Below are 9,277 nucleotides of genomic sequence, written 5' to 3'. Positions count from 1 at the left end.
ACCGTCCCCTCTTCAAGAATGTTGGTTGAGCATCCTTTTCGAAGTACCAGCTTGACTCATTGCATTCTCGTTCTTCGGTAGAACTAGAGTGACCGAGTTCGTCAAGGCTATACACAATTCAACTTGATTTCGACTAGTTTTGCGAACTTTTGGCTGCAAATTCGGTTCTCGTCGTGTCACATGCTCGGTTAAGTGCAATTTTCTTTTTTGTTTTGGATTAATTGTGCACAGTGACCTAGATAGATACTCATAGAATTGGTTTGGTGACTGTGAAACAACAGAGTGCCGGACTCTAGTGGACTTTGATTGAGCAGCGACTCAAGTCACTGTGGTTAACATCAGTTCGACTCAACTGCTGTAAGTATTTCCTAGTTCTAATGAAGTCGAATTAAGAATAGCATGCAAGTTTTTCGGAAAAATTTCGAAAATGCGCTAAAATGCGGAAATTAAACAACATCAACTGCCGATTACGACAGAAGCGCGCCGAAGATATCAACAGGTAGTTAAGCGGCAAACCCGGCAGAATTCGAATATAATTTTACAACGGTTTAGGAAATTTATAGTTAATCCTAAATTGCGTTATTTACCAGATTATTAACAAAAATTAACCAAATAAATGAGCTTTATTAAATCAGCGAGCATTTAGAGCGTCAAGCGTAGTACGCTTAAACAGTACGGTTTAATTACGGCTTAATGACAAACCAAGCAATTTAAAATTGTTTTTTTTATTATAAGCTGGATTAATGTGGCGTTGGTCCACATTTTCCGTTAAACTCCAAAAATGTCAGCACTTCAGTTTTTCTGTTCTTTGGAAAGAACTTTTCGATCTTTCCAAAGAAGCTTAGAACAATATTTCAAGTCATCATCTAGTTGGAAACAAAATGTCAGCAGAACAAAGTACATTTTCTATTGTTATTAGTACATATTGGCTCGTTCGGCAGCTAGTGGGACTCAAACAGAAACTGTCGAAGAAATAAACGTTTCCTTCCAAAGGGCAATCATCAAATATCCAATAAAGCTTCAGCAAATGTGCTAAAAACAGATTTTTTATTTGAAAAAATAATTCAGTCTAATAAAAAGTCGACATTAAATGAAGCAAACTCCACATTAGCATCGGCTTCTACGCGACATCAACGATCAACTAGAGACGCAACATTAGCATAATATTAACGGGAAAGCAATTCATAGTCTAATGTTGTCCATAAAATCAAAAAACCTTAAAAAACTCGCAAATTTAAATGTATAATGTTAAAAACGGTATAATTCATATGCAAATCATAGCAATATCCTAGCAAAAACAAATAAACTAGACGGCCACCTGATTCGTTTGCAAAAAGTAGATACCATTTGGCCTCGAAATTGTCCAGATTCCATCAAATCAGTATTTTTGGGCCAGTAATTATTACTTATTTCATTCATCGGTTATAATCATATGGTTTCGCCAGTCGTCGTTGAGATTAACTAACAAAAGTGGATATTTAGAACGATTTTTTATTGTACCAGGAATACACAGTTTAAAGAAAACAGTAGTTTTATTTCTAGAATGTAAAAAAAGTCACTTGGAGTTAGATCAGGTGAGCTGGGGTGCCATACTGGTGCTACCTTATGGTTTTGAGCTAATATAAATGTTTCAAATTAAACTCTCAGATTATGTACATTCCATGGGATCCAGCTGATTTATTTTCTGTAGACATATACTGGAAAACTTAAAAAATCGGAAATGATTCTTTAGAAAATGCTTGATAAACACTAAGTAAACAGGGGCTGAAAAGCTAAATAGAGCCAATAGAAACAGAAAAGGAAAAACTGGAGCAAGCAAATTGAGAGTTGGAGTGAGAACTGCGTGCAGTACAGAAGAAAATATTTTTGCTTAAAACTAAGGCAACAAAGAATTTTCTGATTAAAATCAAACCCTGAAACGAACTGATTTGAACACAATTTTTCGGAAACATTTTGTGTAGAATGGCAGATATTTTATCTTTTCTCCATAAGACTGAAAATTGACTTATTCTACCTACGCAACATTTTAAGTTTTTTGCAGATAACTAAGGGATGGATAATACCTTAAACGGGTCAAGACAGTCATTAGCGGAAGCATAAAGTTAAGAATCCACGATACACAAAAAAGTAGAAGATCAATTGCAAACTGTCGACTTAAAAAGGAAAGTTTACCTTAAAAAAATGCTACCTGAAATGGGTTATTTGGTGAAATGAGTCAAATCATTAAAAGACCCCCGAACAATTAGAGTTACTCTAATTCAATTTTAATTCGAGATAATGAACCGATTAGTGGCTGGCGATAAGAAAATATCTGATAGCATGCAGTTCACAAATAATTATCATTAAAAAATTTGTCTATTTGGAGCTGACATTTGAAAGGCTCCGAAAAACCGGTCACACGAATCGATTATCTTACGGTAGCAAACATTTGGGAAATATGCAAATATGCCTTTTGCATCCGAATTAATCCTAATTGATTGGTATCCGAATCGGGAAGCTCACGCAAGATTTCTATCAGTGAATATCAAGAAAATTAATGTTTTTTTTTTAAGTTAGAGGCAATCGAGTTATGCCGACTTATCAAAATCTCAGCATAATCAACTAAAAATTGACTATGACAAAATCATCCGCAGAATATGACAAAATCAGCTATTTCTACGCCAATGTGCACAACCAGAGTCAAACTGCCACATTTGTGACCAACTGTACATTTGAATTGACCGTTTTCACTATCTGGTCGCTATAATTTGTTCGGATCGTCTTGTTTTATGTTAAACTTAAATTCAACTTATCTTTACTACGTCCAGTTCCAAATAATCATATAAAATAATTGCTTCGGCATTCTTTGGTGCCCATATCAATTGAACATTAACGGATTGGAGTGTTTTAGCAACGTGCTGAGGCCTCTGATCGCCACTATTACGAAAAGTACATTTGTCTAATTGCCAGATACGATCGCGCTTTTATCAATAGCTAAAATATCGTTGTTGTAATAAATCACTGTCTCCGATCGAACGAAGCAGTGGAAAAAAATGAGCAGATGAAATCGAAATTCAAATTCGTTGAATGTAATGATGCTCCCGCAACACAATCTTCACGTACCCGCATGTATGGGAAATTTTATGTTTTTACTTTCTACATCGTGTTTATTTATTTCATTTGCCATCGCCTCGAGACCCATTCTATTACAATGAGGACCAGCATCACGAATCCCGCAAATAACTACGTGTTAATAACTTTTTTAAATTCGGATTATTCTCGTAACACACTTTTCCGCCGATTTTTTCTTGTGGTTCTGATGTTAATTAGTCGGAATTGGTCGAATTCGATGTGGACGCTTCTCGGTAAAGTGACCGAAATCCCAAACTGATCACAGCTAAATCCGTTGCAATTATCGAGCTTAATTTGGGTTGACACATTTGTAACTTTCTATATATTCATTCTCGCAAAGAAAGCGCAAACAGCCAGAATTTTTGAAAGTATTTGACGAAGTCATTAAGGAGCGTCCATAATCAGAAGAAGCAGGAAAGTGAAAAACAACAAGCAGCAATTTGTTAAAATCAAAGGTGTGGAATAAGAGCATCGAAACCAGCCACGAATAACACAAAAGATGACAATAACAAAGCCGAAAAATCTACAAGCCAAAATTGCAAAACTAGCAAACGTTTAAGAGCGCAACAAGCAAATAAAAAATCAAACAAACCTTCTAGAGGAACAACCAAACGAATAAAAGCAATTTAATTATATACAAGAACATGTAAAAGGAAAATTGCAGTTTTTGAAGCGCACGCAAAATGTGGGCTTTTATTAAAATTATTTTTTTCGCAGCTACTAATTCGACTTGATAAAGTTAAACCTCCATATTTCATAACCCGTTGAAAAAAAGAGTCAAAGCTAATTAAATACAAAGCTGAGAGTAAATTGCAAAAAGTTAAATTTTTGCAATTTATTAGTTTTTATTTCAAAACTGTCTAGATTTTTCAGCAATAATTGATTATCTATTACTGTATACATGAGATTATTCCTTCTTTCCCTTTTTTTAGCTCGTTGTCGATTTTCTCAAAAAACAATTTAAATTTGGAGTAAAAAGTTAAAAAGAGTCTACGTTGGCTGCACATCAAAACCTGGAAGGCGTATTCAATAAAAAAACTTTAGCCTTTAGGTAAAGAAACAGTATGAAAAGTAAACAGTTTAGAAAACTCACTAGAGAATCATTTAAAATCGGAGAAGCAATCAGAATTCGGAACAGCAAGTAAAGGTGGAAAACGCATGAAAATAATACAGAGAGTATATGAAGAAATATTTTTAAAAATCAATACGCGTTTGACTCTATTTTCCAATTTTGCAAAGAGTTTTACAAAAAATCTAGGCAAAGCTTTAAAAAATTATTGATCATTTTGAATATCAAGTTGGGGAAAACAAGATTTTTGGGGTGATTAAAAAAGTAGCAAAAAGAGAGCGTCATGTCCCAAAACAATACTAACAAAGCCATCCGAGCTGGAATATTGGTACAAATTCTAAACTAAAATAGTAGTAAAAATATAGAGCTACTCTTGATGAAACCATTGAAGCTTTTCCTTACAAATCTGGTTCTTCTACTGGTCTTCCAACTCAAAACAGCTTCAAAAATTGCAAAAACAAAGACAAAGTGAAAACCTCTTTCAAATTAGCAAAAAACTCACTAAAAATCTTCTAAATATAATATTCACTTCCGACATTTGAGCAAATTCGCAACAGTCCATTGACGAATTTTATGCTACTTAAAATATTCCTAAACACTTAATAAATACAAAAGCAATTAATGAATTCCTAGAGCATTGGATGAAGCATTCAAGTCCACACTGAAAGCAGTTTCCTGATTAAAAAAACCAAACAAGATGGCTTTTATGAGCAATCGCTGACAATTAATTGTTGATCGAAAAGATATTCCACAGACGTAAATCAAATTATTTGTTTACCTCGACATATAATGGCGATTAAACCAATTTAAAAAACTTGGCCTTACAATATTCAGTGTTTCCATATTAATAATATTCAGACAGTTTTGTGTGATAATGACATCAGAAAGCAATCAAACTGAGAATAACATACATATCTATTAAATGCGTTTGAATAATTATCATTGATTATCAGCGAAAACTTCTTATTGCTGAAAATGTTGTACAAACTAAACAATTAATCTTGACACTTAAATACTGAGTTTTTCAGTCCGGTTCTGAATCACTGCGTACGTTTGAATAACGAGTAGTTAACGGTTTTGATTTCGTCGGAAATTTGAGAAATTTTCTCTCGGAATTATCATAAAGATGTTCAAAGTCATAAACCACAATGAGATCAGCGTGGGTGCAGCGTTATTTATGGGTCAACTAAGAAGACATTTTTGTAACTTTATATTCCAAAAATGTTGCTTTGTATTGTAATTTTACGCGGCAGATGAATTTAATGTCGATCCACTTTCTTGCGACCGACCCGAATTCTAGTTTCACAATGTTTATTAAAAACGACCATACAAATAGCAAATTATGAAACACGTCCATTACCGATCACAAGATGCAGTTGAATGTAGAAAGTTGTCCACGACCGTCGATAATTTGACCTATAACACCGAGTTAACTTTATTTAGCACCATATTACTTGAACAAACATTAAAGTAAATTAAGAGTAAAAGAGCGTCTCATCTCAACTTTCAGCTTTCTTGCAGATCAAACAATTGTGTTGACAGTTTCAATTTGAAGAAGTGAAAACGCTGTAGCAAATATTGCATGTAACAAGTCGATTTTTGGACGAGTTTCGGTCAAGTTGCTTATTACATTATCACATACGAGTGTCAACACTCACCAATTCAACGACATCGACAAGGCTACATAAAAATATCAATAAACAGCTTGTAAATTAGAAACAAAAAAACACTGAATAGTTAAACTTAACTGATATTCAGTAGATAGAATACAAATCCATGTTCCCGTCTGATGTTGTTTTCACCTGTAACTATTTGCGGATTTTTTTAGATTCTTCGATCTATTAACACTGAAAATCATTCCTAACAGAAGTCATTCCTAAACCCAATTGAGGAATGAAGACGGATATGTTATAAAAACTGTGCATTTTCTTCCCGTAATCAAATTGTTGCCAATCTCAAAGTTATGAAGATTTGGCTAAAAGTTTCAATTTTGTAGTAATATTATCAGCTCCAAAGTGTTGCGAAAATTCGAACCTTTTCTGCTAAATCAGGTACCTTTACAAACCCCTAAAATAACTCCAAACTTGCAACCAGATCAAGGATGATCTTTGCGATTTTACCATCTCAACAAAGTCTCGTTTGTGTACAGAATACTGATAGCTTTGTTACAATCTAGAGAAACATTGTTTTTTTTTAATTAAAAACTGACTGAAATCTCTACAACCTGAAAACTGTTCATGGTTTGAACCATTCTTCATGTTTTTCACATTTTGAACACAGAAAATATTCACAATTTTGTTTCATTAATGACACGTTTGTGTACAAATCTCCAGAGCCTCGTTGCAAACCATCAGCACATTGGTTTATTGCACCTTGCAAAATTTTACGCAAAACACATCGAATCACCCTAAAGTTTCTGAAGTGTTTTCAGAAACTTTAGGGCAATTGACTGTGTAACAGATAGATTTACAATGTTATCAAAAATGGCTTTGCATATCATTTAAGCAAACATCCGGACAACTAAGTTGCAATTCACAGAGAAACTAAATTTATGCTTTTGAAAATAAAACTTTTGAACTGAAATGGAAACGTCGAAATTTATTATCCACTCAAGGAGTTCACACGCTCTCGTTGTCTGCAAAAGCATGAAAGTTTCGATGGAATCAAAAAACACGTCCGTAAAAAATGGAAACTAAACACTCCACTATACGAAAATAAAACAAAATACAAACCCATTGAATAAAATCTTACAATTTTAGGTCTTCTTAGGAAACTCCAGGAGCTTCATTGCTAAACTAAAAGCACGTTCATTTACTGTAATTTTTTTCAAAATTTGGGTAAAAAGCAAGTAAGAACTTCTCAATTTTATAACTTTCCAATTTCTGAAAACAATTGACTTACAGGATAATCAAGAATAATCTGCCAATTTTTTTTGCTCATAGAAATCTCGTGTAAATTCAAAATCCTAACGATTCAGATTCCATAAAAACAATCTAATTTTTTCTGTTAGATTGAAATTTGGCTCTAACTTAAGTTGAGTGTTAGTAGAAGACCAAACTTTTCATTCAGATCAAGCATATGTTTAAGACATTTTGACTGAAAAGGCACAACAACACAGTTTACATTATATAGAAACTGCGCAAAAACATCAACTCAATCAAGGCGAAATTGAGCCACTAAAAAATCGTTTGGGTACAAATCCTAATTTTTCGGTTGCAACCAAAAAATATAGCGTTGTTTCTTGGGATTTGAACTTTGGCTTATTCGAGACGAGAAATGTTGGGCTGTGCGATAGAAAAAAGGCATTGAGCACCTTGTGACTGAAAACTATACAAAACTTGAATCGTATATGAACAAATCGTAAACATTTGGCTGAAATTCAAAGAAAAAATACTGATTTCTTGTGAGCATTAAAATTTTAGTGCAAAAGTTTTATATCAAACGAAAACTGGTCACATTTAGGAATGTTTTCCGGGCTTTGAAGCCGTGGTCTATCGGAATTTCTTCCTGACGTTTCGTCCACAACTGCGGTGGACATTTTCAAAGGCGATGAGGCAGTGGGCGAAGTGATCTCCCGTGCTTTCCGACTAAGAAACTTCTTAATTCTTCTGTCTGTTATTTCAGAATTTTAAACGTCACTGAGTTTTGACTATTTTTCGCTTCTTCCTCATGATTGATCGCAACATTCCAATCTACGTGTTATTTTCAATTGCCTCCTTCGTTTCTTCGTTGACCAGCAAGCAGTGTTTATATGGATAATTTCACATCCTTGTCAACAAAAAAAGGCTCTAATTGCGGAAGCATTCACACGAAGAGACACAATTAGATCACGACGGCCAAAAACGGCGTAAAAAACGATCACGACTATTTAAAGTAAACACAGGTTTGGTGCGTCCAAATTTCTACATTAAACGTCCAGTTAGACGATTTAGACATTATAAGGTAATTTGTACAGCTGTTGCTCTGGTACTAAGCGATTTTAATAGCGCGACTCGATTTTCGCGGTTGAACCGGTGATTAAAAGCAATTTCTCGCGAAAAAAACCGAATTGAATTGGCAAAAAATCCTGCTGGCGGCACTTCATCAAAGAGATCCAGATCAAAATATCGGGTGATTCTTGATTGATGGGCCGGGACCCGAAGGTGCACTAAATAGAGGCCTTTTTGGTCTCATCAGTCCTCGATTCAACACCTTCGAAGGTTGATCTTCGTGAAGATAGGCCGTTTTCATCTCGCGTCGTACCGCTTCGGCATTTTTACATAGATGCTGTTCGCTCGATGGGCAGACACTGCATCGCCTTTCAACGCTATTTCTAGACGGAAGAAACCTAAATACTTCTGTTTCTTCTAAGTAGAATTTCACATTAAAACCAAGTCCGGGAGAAATAAGAGCGTAGTACAAATAAACCGGCGGAAAATCGGATAGTAACTAAGAGAACAATAAAATGCTCCCGGCTATGCACACGATCCGTGCAGAGCCGCTTAAGAGTTTTCAGAGCGAAATCTTACCGTGCTGGAAAATGTTCAACTCTCCACAACTCCCTAATTCCTGAGTAAGGTAGGTGGTAACTTTAGAAACGTTTATTACTGCGATGTCTTATCTTTATTATAATGCGCATCAGCGCTAAAAAAACCCGGACACTTTGCTGATTCGTTCCGGCATTCGAGTCCAGTTTTTTCGGATATTTTGCCGATTTTCACGTGCACTGATTCGGAAAGATTTATCGAAGTTGAAACGGGGAAACGATGCGAACTCACTTACTTACTACAGATACTTACTCGAAAAAGTTAGAGAACATTGATTAACCTGAATGGGTTGGTCTGGAAAAGTACCCACGGAGGTCAACTGCACTGTTTTCTATGCAAAATGCGTAAAATTTGAACTCATATCGAGGGAGAAACCTTCAAAAAAACACTGATAAGGCATCAATATTCCGACAAGATCGATTGTTATAGAACATGGAGTACGTGATTTTATTTTTAGACCGGCCTGACTTTACCGAAGAATTTTAGTGATGTAATTTATTTATTTGCACTTTGCATGCGAGTGGAATATTATATTATTTATTTAAGTCGATCGTAAGATTGTTTCAAACAG

The 9,277-nt window shown here is 34.9% G+C and overlaps 1 protein-coding gene across 2 annotated transcripts in view; it reads left to right on the top strand.

The window, feature by feature from the left end:
* The window catches only part of LOC109539125 (knirps-related protein), a 37,948-nt gene continuing 28,671 nt past the window's right edge, over positions 1-9,277 (top strand). Inside the window, exon 1 of one of the 2 annotated variants that reach the window (XM_019906729.2) lies at positions 1-357. The gene's annotated coding sequence lies outside the window, so the exon portion shown is untranslated. The remainder of the gene's footprint in view (positions 358-9,277) is intronic. The other variant, XM_019906728.2, reaches the window with a different exon arrangement.

The sequence above is a fragment of the Dendroctonus ponderosae genome, unplaced genomic scaffold (genome assembly GCF_020466585.1).
Source record: "Dendroctonus ponderosae isolate FM_Combo_2020 unplaced genomic scaffold, Dpon_F_20191213v2 Dpon_F_20191213_9, whole genome shotgun sequence".
Classification (NCBI taxonomy): Eukaryota; Metazoa; Arthropoda; class Insecta; order Coleoptera; family Curculionidae; genus Dendroctonus; species Dendroctonus ponderosae.
This window is presented reverse-complemented; position numbering and strand designations above follow the sequence as displayed.